General features: G+C 48.3%; 6 non-coding genes and 3 pseudogenes across 6 annotated transcripts; all 9 read right to left on the bottom strand.

Annotated features, from left to right (window-relative positions):
- Nucleotides 1–1,105: 1,105 nt before the first annotated feature.
- Nucleotides 1,106–1,281, bottom strand: LOC146012650 (U2 spliceosomal RNA; annotated as a pseudogene).
- A 3,585-nt stretch (nucleotides 1,282–4,866) lies between these two features.
- On the bottom strand, nucleotides 4,867–5,002 carry LOC146012739 (U2 spliceosomal RNA; annotated as a pseudogene).
- Nucleotides 5,003–6,389: 1,387 nt separating this feature from the next.
- Nucleotides 6,390–6,580, bottom strand: LOC146012211 (U2 spliceosomal RNA). The gene has a single exon (XR_014445383.1). It is a non-coding gene; the product is annotated as a U2 spliceosomal RNA (small nuclear RNA).
- Nucleotides 6,581–12,407: 5,827 nt separating this feature from the next.
- LOC146012673 (U2 spliceosomal RNA) lies at nucleotides 12,408–12,614 on the bottom strand (annotated as a pseudogene).
- Nucleotides 12,615–19,054: 6,440 nt separating this feature from the next.
- On the bottom strand, nucleotides 19,055–19,245 carry LOC146012210 (U2 spliceosomal RNA). Its single transcript, XR_014445382.1, has one exon. It is a non-coding gene; the product is annotated as a U2 spliceosomal RNA (small nuclear RNA).
- Nucleotides 19,246–20,633: 1,388 nt separating this feature from the next.
- LOC146012209 (U2 spliceosomal RNA) lies at nucleotides 20,634–20,824 on the bottom strand. Its single transcript, XR_014445381.1, has one exon. It is a non-coding gene; the product is annotated as a U2 spliceosomal RNA (small nuclear RNA).
- A 1,387-nt stretch (nucleotides 20,825–22,211) lies between these two features.
- LOC146012208 (U2 spliceosomal RNA) lies at nucleotides 22,212–22,402 on the bottom strand. The gene has a single exon (XR_014445380.1). It is a non-coding gene; the product is annotated as a U2 spliceosomal RNA (small nuclear RNA).
- Nucleotides 22,403–23,789: 1,387 nt separating this feature from the next.
- LOC146012207 (U2 spliceosomal RNA) lies at nucleotides 23,790–23,980 on the bottom strand. Its single transcript, XR_014445379.1, has one exon. It is a non-coding gene; the product is annotated as a U2 spliceosomal RNA (small nuclear RNA).
- Nucleotides 23,981–25,367: 1,387 nt separating this feature from the next.
- On the bottom strand, nucleotides 25,368–25,558 carry LOC146012206 (U2 spliceosomal RNA). The gene has a single exon (XR_014445378.1). It is a non-coding gene; the product is annotated as a U2 spliceosomal RNA (small nuclear RNA).
- Between the last annotated feature and the right edge of the window lie 880 nt (nucleotides 25,559–26,438).

The raw sequence follows: 26,438 nt of genomic DNA, 5'->3' as shown, positions 1-26,438 counted from the left end.
GTCTGTTGACGTCGCGTCAACTACAGACACACACCCACTAGGCAGACGACCAACAGGCAAGCAGCAGCAGCCAGCTGTCTCCTCGCTCTTTGCTGCTGCATGCCTGTGTCCCTGACGAACTGCTGCTGACTAAATCAATCAGCTAGCTGCTGCAGAGGAGAAGGAGGAATCTTGCAACATCAGTTGCAATGACGGCTTTCCTGTTTTGAGCCCATTCAGCAGCAGTAGTAGACAGTCAGATGGACAGGCATTCATGAGGCAGGACCCTTTGTGTGACATCACAATCTGCCCTCTATGACATCACAAGCTGCTCACTCGGAATCCGGCGGAACCTGACAGCCAGACAGTCACTTGGAACAGACAGGCAGACAGGACAGTCATGTGTAGGTGAGCTGGGTGGGCCAATGTTTTCTTTTATTGGCAGTTACCACCCAAATGATGGTCCGAAGAAGGTAAGTGATACTTTTTCTAAATCCCCCTCTCAATGATCATCAATTGTTGGGCTCGGAAAAAAATGGAAGAGGAAAAAAAATTCCCAAAACAAAAGAGAGAAAAGAGGAAAAAAAAATCCCAAAACAAAAGAGAGAGAAAAGAGAGCGCAAAAAGAAAAGAAAAAAAATATAAGAGATCAAGAAAAAAAAAAGGAAAAAAACAAACAAACAAAAAACAAGCCATTTCAAATGGAGAGGGAGGGGGGGTCCAAAAATGCCATTGCTGTGATCCAGTTGATGTTTCCGTGGTAAGATCGTAGGTAAGTCACATAGTCTTTGCATATTTATTGGGAGGTCGCAGCGATTGATAAGTCCTTTAATTTAGGCAGGCTTCCAGTCTTTTGGCTAGGCCGCATATGCTGATATCAAGTGTAGTGTCACGTAAAAATATTTAACTGCCTCGATTCCAGAAAGTACAATTCAAGGAGTCAAGAAATAGTCACAAAATGATACACTGGAGGCAGGATTTCAAAGTATTTATGCACAAGGGTTAAACCTTGAAGCAGCAAATGCATGCATTTCTAAATACAAAGTTAGTACAAAGGTGCACAAACAATTGATACTCCAAATCAAGTGCCAGGAATGGAAATAGTCTATTTTTGGATAACAGATTAGGAAGGTGCACCGGTCCTGGAAGTACTGCAATACCAGGTCAATGCGTGGAGTGGACAGAGCAAGCTCTTCTTCCATCTCCCTGTTCTAAAAATCCATTTAATATATGGCCCCCAGATAGGGGGCGTATCAGATATTAAACTGATAAGAACAGATGAGTTTGAAGAAACTCAGGGAGCCCGAGGTGTGCTCCCACCACCACCAGTGACGTGACTAAACGCGTGCACAGGGGGCAGCCGTACAGAACTTGTGGCCCTCTCCCAAAGGAGAAAGGCCCCATGGTTCCCCTGACCTCCCTCAGCCATAAGGCCGAGGAAGGAAAAAAGGGATCGGTGGGTCCTCTTTGCCTAAGCTTAGAGAGACCCGCGTTTCCTCCACCCCCGGAAGGGTTTCGGACGGTGGGTCCTCCGCACCCGAAGGTTTGGAGGAACCCGCTTAGGCTTCCCTCCGCCTTGCGGCTCGGGGTTGCCCTCGAGGGAACCGGGACTCTCCCCAAAAGGTGAAGAGTCCCAGTCACGTTTGGGGAACGGAAGGCCCGTTAGGGACAGCCGCACTACCCAAATGAAAAAACGTGACAAACTAACGAAAAACGTGGAGTGCAAAACGTGCAAATCATAAAAAGAAAAGAATAAGGCCCTAGCCAGAAGGCCGGGGGGGGTGTGAAAAATTGTCCTACCCCATCCAAAAGGACAGGGTAAGGACGTGAAGCGCTAACCTAAAGGGAAGTGCGCAGTGCAAGTGCCATTCGTGCAAGGTGACTTGGGATCACCCGTGCATGTCCGGCACCCCCGAGTTTCCCCGGGGGCACAGTGCAGCCTCGGACTCCAGGCAGCCAGCCAGTCAGCGTCCGACCAAGTGTTTCTCCGTCTCACCAGCAGGCACTTTCCAGCCCCCGGCATGGGAATGGGTACTCCACTGGGCTTTTCGAAAGACTCCCTTAGGGGCTGCACCCCCCTCGGAAGAGCAATCTACTCAGTCCCAGTGTTTCTCCGCTCCCAGGGTTAAGATACTAGGCTGAGCTTTTCGCTGTGCCCAGGTTGGATCCTTCCCAACCTGGACCAATCTACTCGGTCTCAGCTTTTCTCCGCTCCCTGGGAATGGATACTAAACTGAGCCTTTCGCTGTCTCATTCTTCGGGGGCTACGAACCCCGTCAAGAGAGTCAAACTACTAAGCCCAGTGTTTCTCCCCCCCTCCTACCAGTGGGTTTACGGAGCCTCCTACCACTGGCAGAGGTGAAGATACTTAGTGAGACTTTTCACTACTCCCGGGAAAAAAACAGAGGGGTCCCACACCCTCCGCCCATCAGAGCAGCTACTCAGTCCCACCTTTCTCTATTCTCTGCCAGAGGCCAGTCCATACCCAACTGATAAGAACAGATGAGTTTGAGTTTGAAGAAACTCAGGGAGCCCGAGGTGTGCTCCCACCACCACCAGTGACGTGACTAAACGCGTGCAAAGGGGGCAGCCGTACGAACGTTTGGACCCTCTCCCAAAGGAGAAAGGCCCCATGGTTCCCCTAACCCCCCTCAACCATAAGGCCGAGGAAGGGAAAAAAGGGATCGGTGGGTCCTCTTCGCCGAAGCTCAGAGGGACCCGCGTTTCCTCCACCCCCGGAAGGGTTTCGGACGGTGGGTCCTCCGCACCCGAAGGTTTGGAGGGACCCGCTTAGGCTTCCCTCCGCCTTGCGGCTCGGGGTTGCCCTCGAGGGAACCGGGACTCTCCCCAAAAGGTGAAGAGTCCCAGTCACGTTTGGGGAACGGAAGGCCCGTTAGGGACAGCCGCACTACCCAAATGAAAAAAACGTGACAAACTAACGAAAAACGTGGAGTGCAAAACGTGCAAATCATAAAAAGAAAAGAATAAGGCCCTAGCCAGAAGGCCGGGGGGGGTGTGAAAAATTGTCCTACTCCATCCAAAAGGACAGGGTAAGGACGTGAAGCGCTAACCTAAAGGGAAGTGCGCAGTGCAAGTGCCATTCGTGCAAGGTGACTTGGGATCACCCGTGCATGTCCGGCACCCCCGAGTTTCCCCGGGGGCACAGTGCAGCCTCGGACTCCAGGCAGCCAGCCAGTCAGCGTCCGACCAAGTGTTTCTCCGTCTCACCAGCAGGTACTTTCCAGCCCCTGGCATGGGAATGGGTACTCCACTGGGCTTTTCGAAAGACTCCCTTAGGGGCTGCACCCCCCTCGGAAGAGCAATCTACTCAGTCCCAGTGTTTCTCCGCTCCCAGGGTTAAGATACTCGGCTGAGCTTTTCGCGGTCTCCCCATCAGAGGCTACGAACCTCTGGAACAGGAGCCATCTACTCAGTCCCAGCCTTTCTCCGCTCCCTGGGAATGGATACTAGACTGAGCCTTTCGCTGTCTCATCCTTCGGGGGCTACGAACCCCGTCAAGAGAGTCAAACTACTAAGCCCAGTGTTTCTCCTCCCTCCTACCAGTGGGTTTACGGAGCCTCCTACCACTGGCAGAGGTGAAGATACTTAGTGAGACTTTTCACTACTCCCGGGAAAAAACAGAGGGGTCCCACACCCTCCGCCCATCAGAGCAGCTACTCAGTCTCACCTTTCTCTATTCTCTGCCAGAGGCCAGTCCATACCCAACTGATAAGAACAGATGAGTTTGAAGAAACTCAGGAGCCCGAGGTGTGCTCCCTACCACCAGTGCTGTGCCTAAACACGTGCAAAAGCGGCCGTGCGATCGAGTGGGCTTATCTCCCGAAGGAGACGGGCCCCGTTTTTCCCCTAACCCCTCTCAGCCATAAGGCCGACAAGGGGAAAATAGGGAACGGTGGGTCCTCTTCGCCGAAGCTTAGAGAGACCCTCATTCCTCAACCCCCGAAAGGGTTAGGACGGTGGGTCCTCCGCAGCCCATGCTTTGGAGAGACCCGCAGTGGACTTCCCTCTGCCTTGCGGCTCGGGGTCGTCCTCGGGGGGACCGAAGCTCTCCCCAAAAGGCGAGAGCTTCGGCACATTGGGGAAATGGAAGGCCCGTAAGGGACGACCACACAACCCAAAAAAAACGTGACACACTACAAAAAACAGAAAACGTGAAAAGTGCACGAACGTGAAGAGGAAGAGAAATAAATAATAAAGAGGACCCCAGCCAGAAGGCCGGGGTGGGGGTGTGAAAAATTGTCCTACCCCATCCAAAAGGACGAGGTAAGGACGTGAAGCGCTAACCTAGAGGGGAAGTGCGCAGTGCTAGTGCCATACTAGTGCATGGTGATTTTGGGATCACCCGTGCATGTTCGGCACCCCCGAGTTTCCCCGGGGGCACAGTGCAGCCTCGGACTCCAAGCAGCCAGCCAGTCAGCGTCCGACCAAGTGTTTCTCCGTCTCAACAGCAGGCACTTTCCAGCCCCTGGCATGGGAATGGGTACTCCACTGGGCCTTTCGAAAGACTCCCTTAGGGGCTGCACCCCCTCCGGAAGAGCAATCTACTCAGTCCCAGTGTTTCTCCGCTCCCAGGGTTAAGGTACTAAGCTGGGCCTTTCGCGGTCTCCCCCTCAGAGGCTTGCGATCCTCTGGAACAGGAGCCATCTACTCAGTCCCAACCTTTCTCCGCTCCCTGGGAATGGATACTCGACTGAGCCTTTCGCTGTCTCATCCTTCGGGGGCTACAAACCCCGTCAAGAGAGTCAAACTACTAGGCCCAGTGTTTCTCCCCCCCTCTTACCAGTGGATTTACGGAAACAACACCTCCTACCAAAGGCAGAGGTGAAGATACTCAGTGAGACTTTTCACTGCTCCCGGGAAAAAACAGAGGGGTCCCACACCCTCCGCCCATCAGAGCAGCTACTCAGTCCCACCTTTCTCTATTCTCTGCCAGAGGCCAGTCCATACCCACTGATAAGAACAGATACTACACTTGATCTTAGCCAAAAGGCCGAGAAGCGATAACCCGAATGGGGTCCCAGCAAAGCGCGCGAACCGGAATTCGGCCACCAACACTGGTGGAGAAGAGATCAGCACCACGGACACATCTAACACACACACATCACTTCTTTGTCGTTGCAGTCTGAAAGATACCTGGCTGTACGGCAGGTGTGAATAGGACTTGAAGTGCTGGACAGGGACCGGAGGACGAGTAGCCATCCAACTGATTTTGTGATTAGGTCGTCGGCGGGCGGGCAGGGAGCCTCAGCTGGGTAGGAGGCCGAACTTGCATGTGCTCCGCCCCGTCTGTTGACGTCGCGTCAACTACAGACACACACCCACTAGGCAGACGACCAACAGGCAAGCAGCAGCAGCCAGCTGTCTCCTCGCTCTTTGCTGCTGCATGCCTGTGTCCCTGACGAACTGCTGCTGACTAAATCAATCAGCTAGCTGCTGCAGAGGAGAAGGAGGAATCTTGCAACATCAGTTGCAATGACGGCTTTCCTGTTTTGAGCCCATTCAGCAGCAGTAGTAGACAGTCAGATGGACAGGCATTCATGAGGCAGGACCCTTTGTGTGACATCACAATCTGCCCTCTATGACATCACAAGCTGCTCACTCGGAATCCGGCGGAACCTGACAGCCAGACAGTCACTTGGAACAGACAGGCAGACAGGACAGTCATGTGTAGGTGAGCTGGGTGGGCCAATGTTTTCTTTTATTGGCAGTTACCACCCAAATGATGGTCCGAAGAAGGTAAGTGATACTTTTTCTAAATCCCCCTCTCAATGATCATCAATTGTTGGGCTCGGAAAAAAATGGAAGAGGAAAAAAAATTCCCAAAACAAAAGAGAGAAAAGAGGAAAAAAAAATCCCAAAACAAAAGAGAGAGAAAAGAGAGCGCAAAAAGAAAAGAAAAAAAATATAAGAGATCAAGAAAAAAAAAAGGAAAAAAACAAACAAACAAAAAACAAGCCATTTCAAATGGAGAGGGAGGGGGGGTCCAAAAATGCCATTGCTGTGATCCAGTTGATGTTTCCGTGGTAAGATCGTAGGTAAGTCACATAGTCTTTGCATATTTATTGGGAGGTCGCAGCGATTGATAAGTCCTTTAATTTAGGCAGGCTTCCAGTCTTTTGGCTAGGCCGCATATGCTGATATCAAGTGTAGTGTCACGTAAAAATATTTAACTGCCTCGATTCCAGAAAGTACAATTCAAGGAGTCAAGAAATAGTCACAAAATGATACACTGGAGGCAGGATTTCAAAGTATTTATGCACAAGGGTTAAACCTTGAAGCAGCAAATGCATGCATTTCTAAATACAAAGTTAGTACAAAGGTGCACAAACAATTGATACTCCAAATCAAGTGCCAGGAATGGAAATAGTCTATTTTTGGATAACAGATTAGGAAGGTGCACCGGTCCTGGAAGTACTGCAATACCAGGTCAATGCGTGGAGTGGACAGAGCAAGCTCTTCTTCCATCTCCCTGTTCTAAAAATCCATTTAATATATGGCCCCCAGATAGGGGGCGTATCAGATATTAAACTGATAAGAACAGATACTACACTTGATCTTAGCCAAAAGGCCGAGAAGCGATAACCCGAATGGGGTCCCAGCAAAGCGCGCGAACCGGAATTCGGCCACCAACACTGGTGGAGAAGAGATCAGCACCACGGACACATCTAACACACACACATCACTTCTTTGTCGTTGCAGTCTGAAAGATACCTGGCTGTACGGCAGGTGTGAATAGGACTTGAAGTGCTGGACAGGGACCGGAGGACGAGTAGCCATCCAACTGATTTTGTGATTAGGTCGTCGGCGGGCGGGCAGGGAGCCTCAGCTGGGTAGGAGGCCGAACTTGCATGTGCTCCGCCCCGTCTGTTGACGTCGCGTCAACTACAGACACACACCCACTAGGCAGACGACCAACAGGCAAGCAGCAGCAGCCAGCTGTCTCCTCGCTCTTTGCTGCTGCATGCCTGTGTCCCTGACGAACTGCTGCTGACTAAATCAATCAGCTAGCTGCTGCAGAGGAGAAGGAGGAATCTTGCAACATCAGTTGCAATGACGGCTTTCCTGTTTTGAGCCCATTCAGCAGCAGTAGTAGACAGTCAGATGGACAGGCATTCATGAGGCAGGACCCTTTGTGTGACATCACAATCTGCCCTCTATGACATCACAAGCTGCTCACTCGGAATCCGGCGGAACCTGACAGCCAGACAGTCACTTGGAACAGACAGGCAGACAGGACAGTCATGTGTAGGTGAGCTGGGTGGGCCAATGATTTCTTTTATTGGCAGTTACCACCCAAATGATGGTCCGAAGAAGGTAAGTGATACTTTTTCTAAATCCCCCTCTCAATGATCATCAATTGTTGGGCTCGGAAAAAAATGGAAGAGGAAAAAAAATTCCCAAAACAAAAGAAAGAAAAGAGGAAAAAAAAATCCCAAAACAAAAGAGAGAGAAAAGAGAGCGCAAAAAGAAAAGAAAAAAAATATAAGAGATCAAGAAAAAAAAAAGGAAAAAAACAAACAAACAAAAAACAAGCCATTTCAAATGGAGAGGGAGGGGGGGTCCAAAAATGCCATTGCTGTGATCCAGTTGATGTTTCCGTGGTAAGATCGTAGGTAAGTCACATAGTCTTTGCATATTTATTGGGAGGTCGCAGCGATTGATAAGTCCTTTAATTTAGGCAGGCTTCCGGTCTTTTGGCTAGGCCGCATATGCTGATATCAAGTGTAGTGTCACGTAAAAATATTTAACTGCCTCGATTCCAGAAAGTACAATTCAAGGAGTCAAGAAATAGTCACAAAATGATACACTGGAGGCAGGATTTCTGTTATGTTTGTTTGCCTTTTCATGTGTACTACCACTAGGGGGCACCAGGCACCTGTTGGACTTGTCTCTCTTTACTCTGAGGGATCAGGTGCCTGGTGTTAGTGACAATTGCTCATGTGAGACACCTGTTATTGGCCTATATATTCCATCTGAGACCAGCACTCAGGGCTGGTCATTCTCCATTTTTGCCTTGTATGGGAAGGAGCCTACAGCCGTGCCTCTTGTCCTGTCCCTCGTATCCTGTGCCTCGTGTGTTGTGCCTCAGCCTCCTACAGCCGTTCCCTCGTATCCTGTGCCTCGTGTGTTGTGCCTCAGCCTCCTACAGCCGTTCCCTTGTATCCTGTGCCTCGTGTCCTGTGCCTTGTGCCTCAGCCTAAGCCTCAGCCAAACTGTCGGATCACCTGCATCTGCACCCGGTACCTCTGTTTTTGTTCTGCTCCCCAGCCACTTTGTATTTTTCATTAGCACTAAGTTTGTTCCAGTTTTTTGCATCTGTTCCCGTGTTCCTCTTTTTGTTCTGTTTCATTAAAACACTCCACATTCCCCTGCATCAGTTTGTTGGTTTTGTTTTTCCCTGGAGCACCAAGGGTTAACCTAACATAATGACCAGCCAAAACAGACAGGAGAATGCTGAACAAAAGTTTTGTTTGGATTCTCTAATTAAATCCTTGATTGCAGAGCTCCCTGGTGCTTTCAAGTTAGCTAATGATCCCTGTGGAAAAGCTGCACTTAACCCTATGCATGCAGATATCATTTTACTACGTGTGCAATTACTTCAACTTGGCACCTTTTTGTCTGATTTCCTAAAAAAAATATCTGCATTGCTTCAAGTTAATTTTACTCCTGATATTCCTGGACAATTGGCAGAAAAGCAAACTTCTGTGCCGCAAGAGGGGCCTTCTAGTGTCTCCAACCCTGAGAACACCATTTTTCCATCGGTTGCTGTGGTTCCAGATACACTCCAAACAGTAACTGTGAATTTCAGAGGTTCAAGTGGTCCTCGTGCTCCGCTATCTGTAACAGAGCGTGCCTTTCGCAGGAATAACCTTTTGTGCCTGTATTGTGCCAGCCCTGAACACTTTTTGCTCTCCTGTCCTCATCGCAGGCCCAAAATGGCGGACAGAGCTGCCCAGCCAGAGTCTCTACCCAGAGCTGCCCAGCCAGAGTCTCTACCCAGAGCTGCCCAGCCAGAGTCTCTACCCAGAGCTGCCCAGCCAGAGTCTCTACCCAGAGCTGCCCAGCCAGAGTCTCTACCCAGAGCTGCCCAGCCAGAGTCTCTACCCAGAGCTGCCCAGCCAGAGTCTCTACCCAGAGCTGCCCAGCCAGAGTCTCTACCCAGAGCTGCCCAGCCAGAGTCTCTACAGTCTGAGGAATTTCTTGGGGGGAGGCCAACGTCCGATGTCCCGGTCTCCGCCAGAGGGTCCGATGTCCCGGTCTCCGCCAGAGGGTCCGATGTCCCGGTCTCCGCCAGAGGGTCCGATGTCCCGGTCTCCGCCAGAGGGTCCGATGTCCCGGTCTCCGCCAGAGGGTCCGATGTCCCGGTCTCCGCCAGAGGGTCCGATGTCCCGGTCTCCGCCAGAGGGTCCGATGTCCCGGTCTCCGCCAAGGAGCCCGATGTCCCGGTCTCCGCCAAGGAGCCCGATGATCCGGTCCCCGCCAAGGAGCCCGATGATCCGGTCCCCGCCAAGGAGCCCGATGATCCGGTCCCCGCCAAGGAGCCCGATGATCCGGTCCCCGCCAAGGAGCCCGATGATCCGGTCCCCGCCAAGGAGCCCGATGATCCGGTCCCCGCCAAGGAGCCCGATGATCCGGTCCCCGCCAAGGAGCCCGATGATCCGGTCCCCGCCAAGGAGCCCGATGTTCTAGCCCCAGGAGGGGGTTCCGTCTGTCTAGCCCCAGGAGGGGGTTCCGTCTGTCTAGCCCCAGGAGGGGGTTCCGTCTGTCTAGCCCCAGGAGGGGGTTCCGTCTGTCTAGCCCCAGGAGGGGGTCCTATCCAGCCCCAGGAGGGGGTTGCTATTGCCCTGGCCTCCGGGTCAGAGGACGTTATTGCCCTGGCCTCCGGGTCAGAGGACGCTATTGCCCTGGCCTCCGGGTCAGAGGACGCTATTGCCCTGGCCTCCGGGTCAGAGGACGCTATTGCCCTGGCCTCCGGGTCAGAGGACGCTATTGCCCTGGCCTCCGGGTCAGAGGACGCTATTGCCCTGGCCTCCGGGTCAGAGGACGCTATTGCCCTGGCCTCCGGGTCAGAGGACGCTATTGCCCTGGCCTCCGGGCCTGAGGACGCTTCTGCCCTGGCCTCCGGGCCTGAGGACGCTTCTGCCCTGGCCTCCGGGCCTGAGGACGCTTCTGCCCTGGCCTCCGGGCCTGAGGACGCTTCTGCCCTTGCCTCCGGGCCTGAGGACGCTATTGCCCTTGCCTCCGGGCCTGAGGACGCTTCTGCCCTGGCCTCCGGGCCTGAGGACGCTTCTGCCCTGGCCTCCGGGCCTGAGGACGCTTCTGCCCTGGCCTCCGGGCCTGAGGACGCTTCTGCCCTGGCCTCCGGGCCTGAGGACGCTTCTGCCCTGGCCTCCGGGCCTGAGGACGCTTCTGCCCTGGCCTCCGGGCCTGAGGACGCTTCTGCCCTGGCCTCCGGGCCTGAGGACGCTTCTGCCCTGGCCTCCGGGCCTGAGGACGCTTCTGCCCTGGCCTCCGGGCCTGAGGACGCTTCTGCCCTGGCCTCCGGGCCTGAGGACGCTTCTGCCCTGGCCTCCGGGCCTGAGGACGCTTCTGCCCTGGCCTCCGGGCCTGAGGACGCTTCTGCCCTGGCCTCCGGGCCTGAGGACGCTTCTGTGACTCCTGTGCCCCCCTGTCTTGAGTCCGCTCCTGCTGATTCCATTGGGCATAAATTGAGGGCCGCCGTGTCGGCCGTCAGTTGCGATGTTTTTTCTTTCAGAGCATTTCCACCCGATGTGCCAGAGGTCCGTGAGGGTCCACCCGATGTGCCAGAGGTCCGTGAGGGTCCACCCGATGTGCCAGAGGTCCGTGAGGGTCCATCCGATGTGCCAGAGGTCCGTGAGGGTCCGCCCGACGTGCCAGAGGTCCGTGAGGGTCCGCCCGACGTGCCAGAGGTCCGTGAGGGTCCGCCCGACGTGCCAGGGGTCCGAGAGGTTCCGCCCGACGTGCCAGAGGCCCGAGAGATTCCGCCCGACGTGCCAGAGGCCCGAGAGGTTCCGCCCGACGTGCCAGAGGTCCGAGAGGTTCCGCCCGACGTGCCAGAGGTCCGAGAGGTTCTGCCCGACGTGCCAGAGGTCCGAGAGGTTCTGCCTGACGTGCCAGAGGTCCGAGAGGTTCTGCCTGACGTGCCAGAGGTCCGAGAGGTTCTGCCTGACGTGCCAGAGGTCCGAGAGGTTCCGCCTGACGTGCCAGGGGTCCGAGAAGGGGGCACCAGTACCACAAACCCAGGCATAGTCTTTGATGACACGGGGTGTATTCCTGGAACCATCTTTTTTGATGGGAATATTTCCACACTTAATGCCTTCTTCTGCCAGCCTTGGGAAGGTACAAATATGGAGGAATTAATTGGCAATATGTTGATGAGGTTTAGAGGGGAGGCACTGACATGGGCGAATTCTTTGGAGTCTAAAGATCCAGCATTGCATGATTTGGCTGCCTTCACTGAAGCGGTTACCAGGAGGTTTGGTCCACCAGAGGTTTGGGCTATTATTAAGGACTCCCTCCAGGCCGCTGGGCTCTGTAAGGCTACATCGTCTGGTTCTAAGAAGAACAAGAAGAAGAAGAACAGTAGAAGATGACTCTTAAGGCGTCTGGAATCCGCCTTCTTCAGGGGGGCATTATGTTATGTTTGTTTGCCTTTTCATGTGTACTACCACTAGGGGGCACCAGGCACCTGTTGGACTTGTCTCTCTTTACTCTGAGGGATCAGGTGCCTGGTGTTAGTGACAATTGCTCATGTGAGACACCTGTTATTGGCCTATATATTCCATCTGAGACCAGCACTCAGGGCTGGTCATTCTCCATTTTTGCCTTGTATGGGAAGGAGCCTACAGCCGTGCCTCTTGTCCTGTCCCTCGTATCCTGTGCCTCGTGTGTTGTGCCTCAGCCTCCTACAGCCGTTCCCTCGTATCCTGTGCCTCGTGTGTTGTGCCTCAGCCTCCTACAGCCGTTCCCTTGTATCCTGTGCCTCGTGTCCTGTGCCTTGTGCCTCAGCCTAAGCCTCAGCCAAACTGTCGGATCACCTGCATCTGCACCCGGTACCTCTGTTTTTGTTCTGCTCCCCAGCCACTTTGTATTTTTCATTAGCACTAAGTTTGTTCCAGTTTTTTGCATCTGTTCCCGTGTTCCTCTTTTTGTTCTGTTTCATTAAAACACTCCACATTCCCCTGCATCAGTTTGTTGGTTTTGTTTTTCCCTGGAGCACCAAGGGTTAACCTAACAATTTCAAAGTATTTATGCACAAGGGTTAAACCTTGCAGCAGCAAATGCATGCATTTCTAAATACAAAGTTAGTACAAAGGTGCACAAACAATTGATACTCCAAATCAAGTGCCAGGAATGGAAATAGTCTATTTTTGGATAACAGATTAGGAAGGTGCACCGGTCCTGGAAGTACTGCAATACCAGGTCAATGCGTGGAGTGGACAGAGCAAGCTCTTCTTCCATCTCCCTGTTCTAAAAATCCATTTAATATATGGCCCCCAGATAGGGGGCGTATCAGATATTAAACTGATAAGAACAGATTTTTTTTTTTTTTTTTTTTCTTTATCACTCAGAAATCAGTCAAGAATAGCCATCCCCTTAGGGTACTTTCCATCTCCAAGCTCTCTGACTTAATCCTCATCGTGATATCATTCTTTTAAACCATATATAAATTAATACATAACAAACTCATAACGACACAAAATCTTTCCATTTCTTAACTTTCCATATTCCTTCGGCATCCACTCCCTTTTTCCCATACTTTTTCTCCCATAAATAACATAAATACAGTTTACCCAGTACCATCCTAACAGCCTCCTCCACCTCTATTTTATCTTTCTTAAATAATAATACATTCCTACAGTCCCACAATACTTCTTTAACACAACCCAAAATAACCCATAGAACCCTTGTCTTTTCTTTTCCAATTACCCCCAAACCAAACATAACTACTTGAAAAGTCAAAAATTTTACCCCAGTAAGCTCTTTAACCAAAACCCCCAAACCCTTCCATAAATTCCTAGCATAATCACAATTCCAAAATAAATGTAATATACTTTCCTTCCCTCCACACCCCTCCCTAGGACAATCGTCTGTTCTCCCTAAACCCCTCTTTTTTTGAAACTCCCTGACGGGAAGACATCCATGCGTACTCAGCCACATTATATCTTTTTGTCTATTAGTTATTCCTTTACCTCCAATAGACTCCCATACTTTTTCCGCCTGCTGAGAACGCACTCCTTCTATAGAACACATAGGTTCTCTATCTACAATATCCCTCTGTAACTCTTTCTTATTTTTAAAGGCTTCACGCTCTAGATGTTCGAGTTGGAACTTTTTCAAAAATTTCTCTACCATTAAATAAAACTGCGGCACCTTAAAAGAAACTGGCGCTCTTAGATTCTTCTCTATCCATTTCAAACGAAAAAACAACCATCCTGCTGAAAACTTCACCATTCCTGCTGTAAAACTATCTTTCTTCAAAATATCTAAGATGTTTGAAACTATATTTAAGTAACAAAAAACCTCTATATTCGGGAAGCCAAAACCTCCCTTCTTCCCACTCCTCATCACCACCTCCCTCCTCATTTTCTCCATTTTTGATCCCCAAAAAAACAAAAACAATACCCTATTAATCTTCCTAAGCATTAAATAACTAGGTGGAAACACCAAAGCCACATACAAAATCATAGGAACAATAATCGCCTTAATTACCAAAATCTTCCCTGTGAAGGATAAATCCCGCAAACGCCAAAATTCCAACCTCTTCGCTACTTTCTCTCCCACCTCTTGCCAAGACTCCTCTCCTCTAAGATTTTGTTCAAATTTTACCCCCAAAATCTTAATACCCCTCTGTACACCTTCCACCTCTCTATCCTGAAACTCCAATTCTCTCCCAAACACCTTATATTTGCTTTTCCCCCAATTCACTTTGAAAGCCGACGCTCCACAAAATAAAGCAATTAATAACTTAACTCTATCAAACGATGCTTTGTTCTTACATAATACACTAACATCGTCCATGTAAGCTATAACTTTCAAACTAACCCCACCCCTCCCTGGTATATCTAGGCCTCTAACTACTTTATCCCTCCTTAATAACTGTAACAGAGGCTCCAGTGCACATATAAATAATATTGGTGACAGAGGACATCCCTGCCTCACTCCCGATTTAATGCTTATCTTTCCTGTAATATTCCCATTAATCAAAACTCTACTATATGCTTCCCTATATAGACTTTTTAGGACCCCAACAAAATGTAACGGAAACCCCATCACTACCAATACTTTAAATAAAAAAACATGAGACAACCTATCAAAAGCCTTTTCAAAATCTATTGACAAAAGCACTAACGATTGATTCCTCCCTTTAACATATTCTATACAATCCCTTAATAAAATTAAATTATCACTAATCTTTCTCCCCGGTACCCCACATACTTGTTCCTCCGCTATTACTTGGTTTATCACAAACTTAAATCTATTTGTCATAATTTTTGCAAAACTTTTATAATCGCAATTTAAAAGCGTAATGGGCCTCCAATTTTTAATTTCTTTTTTCTCCCCCCCTTTAAACACCAAAACCACAATCCCTTCCTTCATTGATTCCACAATATTACCACTCTCCTTCATATAATTACAGACCTTCAAAAGGTCCTCCCCCAAAACATCCCAAAAAACACAATAAAACTCTATTGGAATCCCATCACTGCCAGGAGTTTTATTTTTTGCACCACTAAATACTGCAATCCTCAATTCCTCTAGATCAAACCTCTTAACTAAATCCTCTCTATCTTCCTCTCTCACCTGTTTTTCTATACTTTTCAACACCTCTCCTTCTAAATTTACATCCCTCCATTTATCTTCATACAGATCCTGGTAGAAATCATAAATCACCTTACTCACTCCTTGTCCTTTAAATTCTATCCCATCCTTATTCATTATCCTGTTTATACTCCTATCACCTGCCACTGCCTTTTTGAAAAAAAACCGTGTGCATTTTTCCCCTTTCTCCATCACATCAACCTTTGCCTGAAAAATTATTTCTTCCCCCCTGGCCTCTAATAATTTGCTACTTTCCCTCCTAGTCCTCTTAACTTCCTCTTCCACATCCATCCCTCCCTCCCTTAATTTATTCAAAAAGACCAGCCTCTTAAGTAAATCCTCATATTTTCTCCTTTTTAACTCAGCACATATCTTGCCCTGCTTCCCAAAAAAGAACTTTATCTCTCTCTTAACCCATTCCCACCATGTCATAATATTCTCAAAATCCTTCTTCCGCACACTCCAATTATTATATGCCTTTATAAAACGCGACCTGACCATCTCATCTTCCAAAAGACTAATATTCATTTTCCACAAACCCCTCCCTCCCACTATATCCCCATTCAACTGCACCTCACACAAAATTAACATATGATCTGAGAAGGGAACCTCCTTTTGTGCATAATTTTCCACCCCCATATCCTTGCTCACAAAAATATAATCCAGTCTGGATTTTACTGTTCCTTTATCAGAAAAAAAAGTAAAAGGTGCGGGCTTTAACTTACAAATCCTTACCACATCTTTTAAACACAAATCTTCCATATTTTGTACCCATAACCTACTAGTTGCATCTAACTGCCTCCCCCCTCCCCCCACCCTACCTCCCTCCTCTATTACACAATTTAAATCCCCCATTACTACCATAGGCATTTTACCAAACAAAAAAAATTTCATTTTCTCAAACAATTCTTTACGCATATTTCTATCTGCATATGCATAAACATCACAAACTCTAAAGTAAACATCCTGAAATTTACAATAAACTACAACACACCTCCCTGGATCAACCACATAATATTTCTCTACCTTTATATTTTTATTTCCAAATAGAACCCCTATCCCATCATTTTTATTTGTCTCGGTAAATGACCAAATTACCTCCCCTCTCCACTCATCTTTTTTTGGAGTTTCATTTAGTCCACACTCTTGTAGACATATGACATCCTGCTTCAATCCAGCTAAGTACTCTAGAATAGCAGCTCTCCTGCCTCTAGCCCCGAATGTTCTGACATTAAGAGAACAAAACTTCAAAACCATATTTCATATAGAAAGGAAAAAAAACTTCCATATTGCGTTACATGGAACATCATTACCCAAAGAAAAACGAAAAAAAGGATGCATATTCAAACACAAAAGTCAAATCTCACAGGGATACCAGCTGAAGCGTCAAATCTCATTTTATGCAAATTCGGCACCCACTGCCTGAATTTGAATTTTAGGTCAATTCCCAGACTCTTAATTGCTTTCAGCTGCCGTCTGGGCGTTTGCCAGGGCAAGGGGCTTCTCCCCCTCCCCCCAGCAGCAGTCCTTCTCCTTCTAAAAAAGAAGTTGGAGACTCTATATGCGACAAATTATAATCCATTTCCCCACAGGGACTACAGTCCAAGTCACTTAAAAGAGAGAAAGGGTTTGGGGAAACTGCCACCCCTTCATCCAACCTCATTTTCTTTTCTGTCGGTCTCTGCTGCTTCTTGCTTTTCCTCCTATTTATTGCCAGGAATTCCCCTGTATTCTCACAGGCCATCTCCTTCTCACTTTCTTCCTCCTCTGATGACTGCAGTTCTATTGCATGAGACTCCTCCTCCTCCTCCTCCTCCTCCATCACCACCCCTGCATCATTCCTGTGTAAGTCTGGACTTTCAGCAAGGAGGGAAGTTAACCCCTCCATATCCTCCTTTCGTTCAACAGGGTTTCTAGAAGGCGCCCTTGTACTCTGCTTCTCTGCCTCATATTGCTCAATGGCGGCTCTCCTCCGTGCCACCGCAGTATTTGTGGGGCATTTTTTGGCACCATGCCCGTGCTCTCCACAAATATCACATGCTCTAGGCTCATCACAGTCTGCGGCCTCATGCCCTCCTCTTTTACAGTTTCTGCAGGTTTTCCCCGCTTTACACTCCTCCTTTACATGGCCATACTGAAAGCATTGTCTACAAAAGTTTGGCTGTCCAGGGTAGAAGAGAAAGCCTCTAAAACCCGCCACTGTGAAATTGGCTGGAGGGTGCTTGCTTCCCCCCGCCTGTCCAGGGTCTGGTTTCAGCCTGACCCAGAACCTCCATTTCCCATTGAAGATTCCAAGCACATTTTTTTGTTGAACCCCTTCACTGACTTTGTCACAGTAATTCCTCAAAAAAGCTTTAATTATGGACATGTCCGCATATGGGTTGTACAAATGTAGGGTTAATGGAATCTCTTGCATACTGAACAGTGGTACCATTTTAAACTCTCTCATCTCTGGTTCTTCTCCTTTCCCTTTAAGGGTCTCATAAACGTTCAAACAGTATCCAAAGTTATGAAAAGTAACATCAAAAATCCCCTGTTTGGGAAAGTCCTGGATGCAAAAGATGTCACTTACTGTTACTCCAGCGAATTTCTCCAGGATTTCACGGACAAGCCAAACCACATTACGGCCAATTCTCCCACCTTCACCCAGCACGAAACGAATGCTGTTCTTGATACCAGCCATGTTGCTGTAGAAAGTAACTCTCCAACCTGTGCACCCACGGGTGCAATCGCCTCTTGATCAAAAACCACAAACCCCCCTCAGGGGGCCTGGGAGCCTCTCGCCACGAACCACGATCGCAGCCAAAAGGCCGAGAAGCGATAACCCGAATGGGGTCCCAGCAAAGCGCGCGAACCGGAATTCGGCCACCAACACTGGTGGAGAAGAGATCAGCACCACGGACACATCTAACACACACACATCACTTCTTTGTCGTTGCAGTCTGAAAGATACCTGGCTGTACGGCAGGTGTGAATAGGACTTGAAGTGCTGGACAGGGACCGGAGGACGAGTAGCCATCCAACTGATTTTGTGATTAGGTCGTCGGCGGGCGGGCAGGGAGCCTCAGCTGGGTAGGAGGCCGAACTTGCATGTGCTCCGCCCCGTCTGTTGACGTCGCGTCAACTACAGACACACACCCACTAGGCAGACGACCAACAGGCAAGCAGCAGCAGCCAGCTGTCTCCTCGCTCTTTGCTGCTGCATGCCTGTGTCCCTGACGAACTGCTGCTGACTAAATCAATCAGCTAGCTGCTGCAGAGGAGAAGGAGGAATCTTGCAACATCAGTTGCAATGACGGCTTTCCTGTTTTGAGCCCATTCAGCAGCAGTAGTAGACAGTCAGATGGACAGGCATTCATGAGGCAGGACCCTTTGTGTGACATCACAATCTGCCCTCTATGACATCACAAGCTGCTCACTCGGAATCCGGCGGAACCTGACAGCCAGACAGTCACTTGGAACAGACAGGCAGACAGGACAGTCATGTGTAGGTGAGCTGGGTGGGCCAATGTTTTCTTTTATTGGCAGTTACCACCCAAATGATGGTCCGAAGAAGGTAAGTGATACTTTTTCTAAATCCCCCTCTCAATGATCATCAATTGTTGGGCTCGGAAAAAAATGGAAGAGGAAAAAAAATTCCCAAAACAAAAGAGAGAAAAGAGGAAAAAAAAATCCCAAAACAAAAGAGAGAGAAAAGAGAGCGCAAAAAGAAAAGAAAAAAAATATAAGAGATCAAGAAAAAAAAAAGGAAAAAAAACAAACAAACAAAAAACAAGCCATTTCAAATGGAGAGGGAGGGGGGGTCCAAAAATGCCATTGCTGTGATCCAGTTGATGTTTCCGTGGTAAGATCGTAGGTAAGTCACATAGTCTTTGCATATTTATTGGGAGGTCGCAGCGATTGATAAGTCCTTTAATTTAGGCAGGCTTCCGGTCTTTTGGCTAGGCCGCATATGCTGATATCAAGTGTAGTGTCACGTAAAAATATTTAACTGCCTCGATTCCAGAAAGTACAATTCAAGGAGTCAAGAAATAGTCACAAAATGATACACTGGAGGCAGGATTTCAAAGTATTTATGCACAAGGGTTAAACCTTGCAGCAGCAAATGCATGCATTTCTAAATACAAAGTTAGTACAAAGGTGCACAAACAATTGATACTCCAAATCAAGTGCCAGGAATGGAAATAGTCTATTTTTGGATAACAGATTAGGAAGGTGCACCGGTCCTGGAAGTACTGCAATACCAGGTCAATGCGTGGAGTGGACAGAGCAAGCTCTTCTTCCATCTCCCTGTTCTAAAAATCCATTTAATATATGGCCCCCAGATAGGGGGCGTATCAGATATTAAACTGATAAGAACAGATACTACACTTGATCTTAGCCAAAAGGCCGAGAAGCGATAACCCGAATGGGGTCCCAGCAAAGCGCGCGAACCGGAATTCGGCCACCAACACTGGTGGAGAAGAGATCAGCACCACGGACACATCTAACACACACACATCACTTCTTTGTCGTTGCAGTCTGAAAGATACCTGGCTGTACGGCAGGTGTGAATAGGACTTGAAGTGCTGGACAGGGACCGGAGGACGAGTAGCCATCCAACTGATTTTGTGATTAGGTCGTCGGCGGGCGGGCAGGGAGCCTCAGCTGGGTAGGAGGCCGAACTTGCATGTGCTCCGCCCCGTCTGTTGACGTCGCGTCAACTACAGACACACACCCACTAGGCAGACGACCAACAGGCAAGCAGCAGCAGCCAGCTGTCTCCTCGCTCTTTGCTGCTGCATGCCTGTGTCCCTGACGAACTGCTGCTGACTAAATCAATCAGCTAGCTGCTGCAGAGGAGAAGGAGGAATCTTGCAACATCAGTTGCAATGACGGCTTTCCTGTTTTGAGCCCATTCAGCAGCAGTAGTAGACAGTCAGATGGACAGGCATTCATGAGGCAGGACCCTTTGTGTGACATCACAATCTGCCCTCTATGACATCACAAGCTGCTCACTCGGAATCCGGCGGAACCTGACAGCCAGACAGTCACTTGGAACAGACAGGCAGACAGGACAGTAATGTGTAAGTGAGCTGGGTGGGCCAATGTTTTCTTTTATTGGCAGTTACCACCCAAATGATGGTCCGAAGAAGGTAAGTGATACTTTTTCTAAATCCCCCTCTCAATGATCATCAATTGCTGGGCTCGGAAAAAAATGGAAGAGGAAAAAAAATTCCCAAAACAAAAGAGAGAAAAGAGGAAAAAAAAAATCCCAAAACAAAAGAGAGAGAAAAGAGAGCGCAAAAAGAAAAGAAAAAAAATATAAGAGATCAAGAAAAAAAAAAGGAAAAAAACAAACAAACAAAAAACAAGCCATTTCAAATGTAGAGGGAGGGGGGGTCCAAAAATGCCATTGCTGTGATCCAGTTGATGTTTCCGTGGTAAGATCGTAGGTAAGTCACATAGTCTTTGCATATTTATTGGGAGGTCGCAGCGATTGATAAGTCCTTTAATTTAGGCAGGCTTCCGGTCTTTTGGCTAGGCCGCATATGCTGATATCAAGTGTTGTGTCACGTAAAAATATTTAACTGCCTCGATTCCAGAAAGTACAATTCAAGGAGTCAAGAAATAGTCACAAAATGATACACTGGAGGCAGGATTTCAAAGTATTTATGCACAAGGGTTAAACCTTGCAGCAGCAAATGCATGCATTTCTAAATACAAAGTTAGTACAAAGGTGCACAAACAATTGATACTCCAAATCAAGTGCCAGGAATGGAAATAGTCTATTTTTGGATAACAGATTAGGAAGGTGCACCGGTCCTGGAAGTACTGCAATACCAGGTCAATGCGTGGAGTGGACAGAGCAAGCTCTTCTTCCATCTCCCTGTTCTAAAAATCCATTTAATATATGGCCCCCAGATAGGGGGCGTATCAGATATTAAACTGATAAGAACAGATACTACACTTGATCTTAGCCAAAAGGCCGAGAAGCGATAACCCGAATGGGGTCCCAGCAAAGCGCGCGAACCGGAATTCGGCCACCAACACTGGTGGAGAAGAGATCAGCACCACGGACACATCTAACACACACACATCACTTCTTTGTCGTTGCAGTCTGAAAGATACCTGGCTGTACGGCAGGTGTGAATAGGACTTGAAGTGCTGGACAGGGACCGGAGGACGAGTAGCCATCCAACTGATTTTGTGATTAGGTCGTCGGCGGGCGGGCAGGGAGCCTCAGCTGGGTAGGAGGCCGAACTTGCATGTGCTCCGCCCCGTCTGTTGACGTCGCGTCAACTACAGACACACACCCACTAGGCAGACGACCAACAGGCAAGCAGCAGCAGCCAGCTGTCTCCTCGCTCTTTGCTGCTGCATGCCTGTGTCCCTGACGAACTGCTGCTGACTAAATCAATCAGCTAGCTGCTGCAGAGGAGAAGGAGGAATCTTGCAACATCAGTTGCAATGACGGCTTTCCTGTTTTGAGCCCATTCAGCAGCAGTAGTAGACAGTCAGATGGACAGGCATTCATGAGGCAGGACCCTTTGTGTGACATCACAATCTGCCCTCTATGACATCACAAGCTGCTCACTCGGAATCCGGCGGAACCTGACAGCCAGACAGTCACTTGGAACAGACAGGCAGACAGGACAGTCATGTGTAGGTGAGCTGGGTGGGCCAATGATTTCTTTTATTGGCAGTTACCACCCAAATGATGGTCCGAAGAAGGTAAGTGATACTTTTTCTAAATCCCCCTCTCAATGATCATCAATTGTTGGGCTCGGAAAAAAATGGAAGAGGAAAAAAAATTCCCAAAACAAAAGAAAGAAAAGAGGAAAAAAAAATCCCAAAACAAAAGAGAGAGAAAAGAGAGCGCAAAAAGAAAAGAAAAAAAATATAAGAGATCAAGAAAAAAAAAAGGAAAAAAACAAACAAACAAAAAACAAGCCATTTCAAATGGAGAGGGAGGGGGGGTCCAAAAATGCCATTGCTGTGATCCAGTTGATGTTTCCGTGGTAAGATCGTAGGTAAGTCACATAGTCTTTGCATATTTATTGGGAGGTCGCAGCGATTGATAAGTCCTTTAATTTAGGCAGGCTTCCGGTCTTTTGGCTAGGCCGCATATGCTGATATCAAGTGTAGTGTCACGTAAAAATATTTAACTGCCTCGATTCCAGAAAGTACAATTCAAGGAGTCAAGAAATAGTCACAAAATGATACACTGGAGGCAGGATTTCAAAGTATTTATGCACAAGGGTTAAACCTTGCAGCAGCAAATGCATGCATTTCTAAATACAAAGTTAGTACAAAGGTGCACAAACAATTGATACTCCAAATCAAGTGCCAGGAATGGAAATAGTCTATTTTTGGATAACAGATTAGGAAGGTGCACCGGTCCTGGAAGTACTGCAATACCAGGTCAATGCGTGGAGTGGACAGAGCAAGCTCTTCTTCCATCTCCCTGTTCTAAAAATCCATTTAATATATGGCCCCCAGATAGGGGGCGTATCAGATATTAAACTGATAAGAACAGATACTACACTTGATCTTAGCCAAAAGGCCGAGAAGCGATAACCCGAATGGGGTCCCAGCAAAGCGCGCGAACCGGAATTCGGCCACCAACACTGGTGGAGAAGAGATCAGCACCACGGACACATCTAACACACACACATCACTTCTTTGTCGTTGCAGTCTGAAAGATACCTGGCTGTACGGCAGGTGTGAATAGGACTTGAAGTGCTGGACAGGGACCGGAGGACGAGTAGCCATCCAACTGATTTTGTGATTAGGTCGTCGGCGGGCGGGCAGGGAGCCTCAGCTGGGTAGGAGGCCGAACTTGCATGTGCTCCGCCCCGTCTGTTGACGTCGCGTCAACTACAGACACACACCCACTAGGCAGACGACCAACAGGCAAGCAGCAGCAGCCAGCTGTCTCCTCGCTCTTTGCTGCTGCATGCCTGTGTCCCTGACGAACTGCTGCTGACTAAATCAATCAGCTAGCTGCTGCAGAGGAGAAGGAGGAATCTTGCAACATCAGTTGCAATGACGGCTTTCCTGTTTTGAGCCCATTCAGCAGCAGTAGTAGACAGTCAGATGGACAGGCATTCATGAGGCAGGACCCTTTGTGTGACATCACAATCTGCCCTCTATGACATCACAAGCTGCTCACTCGGAATCCGGCGGAACCTGACAGCCAGACAGTCACTTGGAACAGACAGGCAGACAGGACAGTCATGTGTAGGTGAGCTGGGTGGGCCAATGTTTTCTTTTATTGGCAGTTACCACCCAAATGATGGTCCGAAGAAGGTAAGTGATACTTTTTCTAAATCCCCCTCTCAATGATCATCAATTGTTGGGCTCGGAAAAAAATGGAAGAGGAAAAAAAATTCCCAAAACAAAAGAGAGAAAAGAGGAAAAAAAAATCCCAAAACAAAAGAGAGAGAAAAGAGAGCGCAAAAAGAAAAGAAAAAAAATATAAGAGATCAAGAAAAAAAAAAGGAAAAAAACAACCAAACAAAAAACAAGCCATTTCAAATGGAGAGGGAGGGGGGGTCCAAAAATGCCATTGCTGTGATCCAGTTGATGTTTCCGTGGTAAGATCGTAGGTAAGTCACATAGTCTTTGCATATTTATTGGGAGGTCGCAGCGATTGATAAGTCCTTTAATTTAGGCAGGCTTCCGGTCTTTTGGCTAGGCCGCATATGCTGATATCAAGTGTAGTGTCACGTAAAAATATTTAACTGCCTCGATTCCAGAAAGTACAATTCAAGGAGTCAAGAAATAGTCACAAAATGATACACTGGAGGCAGGATTTCAAAGTATTTATGCACAAGGGTTAAACCTTGAAGCAGCAAATGCATGCATTTCTAAATACAAAGTTAGTACAAAGGTGCACAAACAATTGATACTCCAAATCAAGTGCCAGGAATGGAAATAGTCTATTTTTGGATAACAGATTAGGAAGGTGCACCGGTCCTGGAAGTACTGCAATACCAGGTCAATGCGTGGAGTGGACAGAGCAAGCTCTTCTTCCATCTCCCTGTTCTAAAAATCCATTTAATATATGGCCCCCAGATAGGGGGCGTATCAGATATTAAACTGATAAGAACAGATACTACACTTGATCTTAGCCAAAAGGCCGAGAAGCGATAACCCGAATGGGGTCCCAGCAAAGCGCGCGAACCGGAATTCGGCCACCAACACTGGTGGAGAAGAGATCAGCACCACGGACACATCTAACACACACACATCACTTCTTTGTCGTTGCAGTCTGAAAGATACCTGGCTGTACGGCAGGTGTGAATAGGACTTGAAGTGCTGGACAGGGACCGGAGGACGAGTAGCCATCCAACTGATTTTGTGATTAGGTCGTCGGCGGGCGGGCAGGGAGCCTCAGCTGGGTAGGAGGCCGAACTTGCATGTGCTCCGCCCCGTCTGTTGACGTCGCGTCAACTACAGACACACACCCACTAGGCAGACGACCAACAGGCAAGCAGCAGCAGCCAGCTGTCTCCTCGCTCTTTGCTGCTGCATGCCTGTGTCCCTGACGAACTGCTGCTGACTAAATCAATCAGCTAGCTGCTGCAGAGGAGAAGGAGGAATCTTGCAACATCAGTTGCAATGACGGCTTTCCTGTTTTGAGCCCATTCAGCAGCAGTAGTAGACAGTCAGATGGACAGGCATTCATGAGGCAGGACCCTTTGTGTGACATCACAATCTGCCCTCTATGACATCACAAGCTGCTCACTCGGAATCCGGCGGAACCTGACAGCCAGACAGTCACTTGGAACAGACAGGCAGACAGGACAGTCATGTGTAGGTGAGCTGGGTGGGCCAATGTTTTCTTTTATTGGCAGTTACCACCCAAATGATGGTCCGAAGAAGGTAAGTGATACTTTTTCTAAATCCCCCTCTCAATGATCATCAATTGTTGGGCTCGGAAAAAAATGGAAGAGGAAAAAAAATTCCCAAAACAAAAGAGAGAAAAGAGGAAAAAAAAATCCCAAAACAAAAGAGAGAGAAAAGAGAGCGCAAAAAGAAAAGAAAAAAAATATAAGAGATCAAGAAAAAAAAAAGGAAAAAAACAAACAAACAAAAAACAAGCCATTTCAAATGGAGAGGGAGGGGGGGTCCAAAAATGCCATTGCTGTGATCCAGTTGATGTTTCCGTGGTAAGATCGTAGGTAAGTCACATAGTCTTTGCATATTTATTGGGAGGTCGCAGCGATTGATAAGTCCTTTAATTTAGGCAGGCTTCCGGTCTTTTGGCTAGGCCGCATATGCTGATATCAAGTGTAGTGTCACGTAAAAATATTTAACTGCCTCGATTCCAGAAAGTACAATTCAAGGAGTCAAGAAATAGTCACAAAATGATACACTGGAGGCAGGATTTCAAAGTATTTATGCACAAGGGTTAAACCTTGAAGCAGCAAATGCATGCATTTCTAAATACAAAGTTAGTACAAAGGTGCACAAACAATTGATACTCCAAATCAAGTGCCAGGAATGGAAATAGTCTATTTTTGGATAACAGATTAGGAAGGTGCACCGGTCCTGGAAGTACTGCAATACCAGGTCAATGCGTGGAGTGGACAGAGCAAGCTCTTCTTCCATCTCCCTGTTCTAAAAATCCATTTAATATATGGCCCCCAGATAGGGGGCGTATCAGATATTAAACTGATAAGAACAGATACTACACTTGATCTTAGCCAAAAGGCCGAGAAGCGATAACCCGAATGGGGTCCCAGCAAAGCGCGCGAACCGGAATTCGGCCACCAACACTGGTGGAGAAGAGATCAGCACCACGGACACATCTAACACACACACATCACTTCTTTGTCGTTGCAGTCTGAAAGATACCTGGCTGTACGGCAGGTGTGAATAGGACTTGAAGTGCTGGACAGGGACCGGAGGACGAGTAGCCATCCAACTGATTTTGTGATTAGGTCGTCGGCGGGCGGGCAGGGAGCCTCAGCTGGGTAGGAGGCCGAACTTGCATGTGCTCCGCCCCGTCTGTTGACGTCGCGTCAACTACAGACACACACCCACTAGGCAGACGACCAACAGGCAAGCAGCAGCAGCCAGCTGTCTCCTCGCTCTTTGCTGCTGCATGCCTGTGTCCCTGACGAACTGCTGCTGACTAAATCAATCAGCTAGCTGCTGCAGAGGAGAAGGAGGAATCTTGCAACATCAGTTGCAATGACGGCTTTCCTGTTTTGAGCCCATTCAGCAGCAGTAGTAGACAGTCAGATGGACAGGCATTCATGAGGCAGGACCCTTTGTGTGACATCACAATCTGCCCTCTATGACATCACAAGCTGCTCACTCGGAATCCGGCGGAACCTGACAGCCAGACAGTCACTTGGAACAGACAGGCAGACAGGACAGTCATGTGTAGGTGAGCTGGGTGGGCCAATGTTTTCTTTTATTGGCAGTTACCACCCAAATGATGGTCCGAAGAAGGTAAGTGATACTTTTTCTAAATCCCCCTCTCAATGATCATCAATTGTTGGGCTCGGAAAAAAATGGAAGAGGAAAAAAAATTCCCAAAACAAAAGAGAGAAAAGAGGGAAAAAAAATCCCAAAACAAAAGAGAGAGAAAAGAGAGC

This window comes from Crinia signifera, chromosome 6 (assembly GCF_055691185.1).
Source record: "Crinia signifera chromosome 6, ASM5569118v1, whole genome shotgun sequence".
Lineage (NCBI taxonomy): Eukaryota > Metazoa > Chordata > Amphibia > Anura > Myobatrachidae > Crinia > Crinia signifera.
Note: the sequence above shows the minus strand (reverse complement) of the source record. Positions and strands in the feature narration are given on the sequence as shown.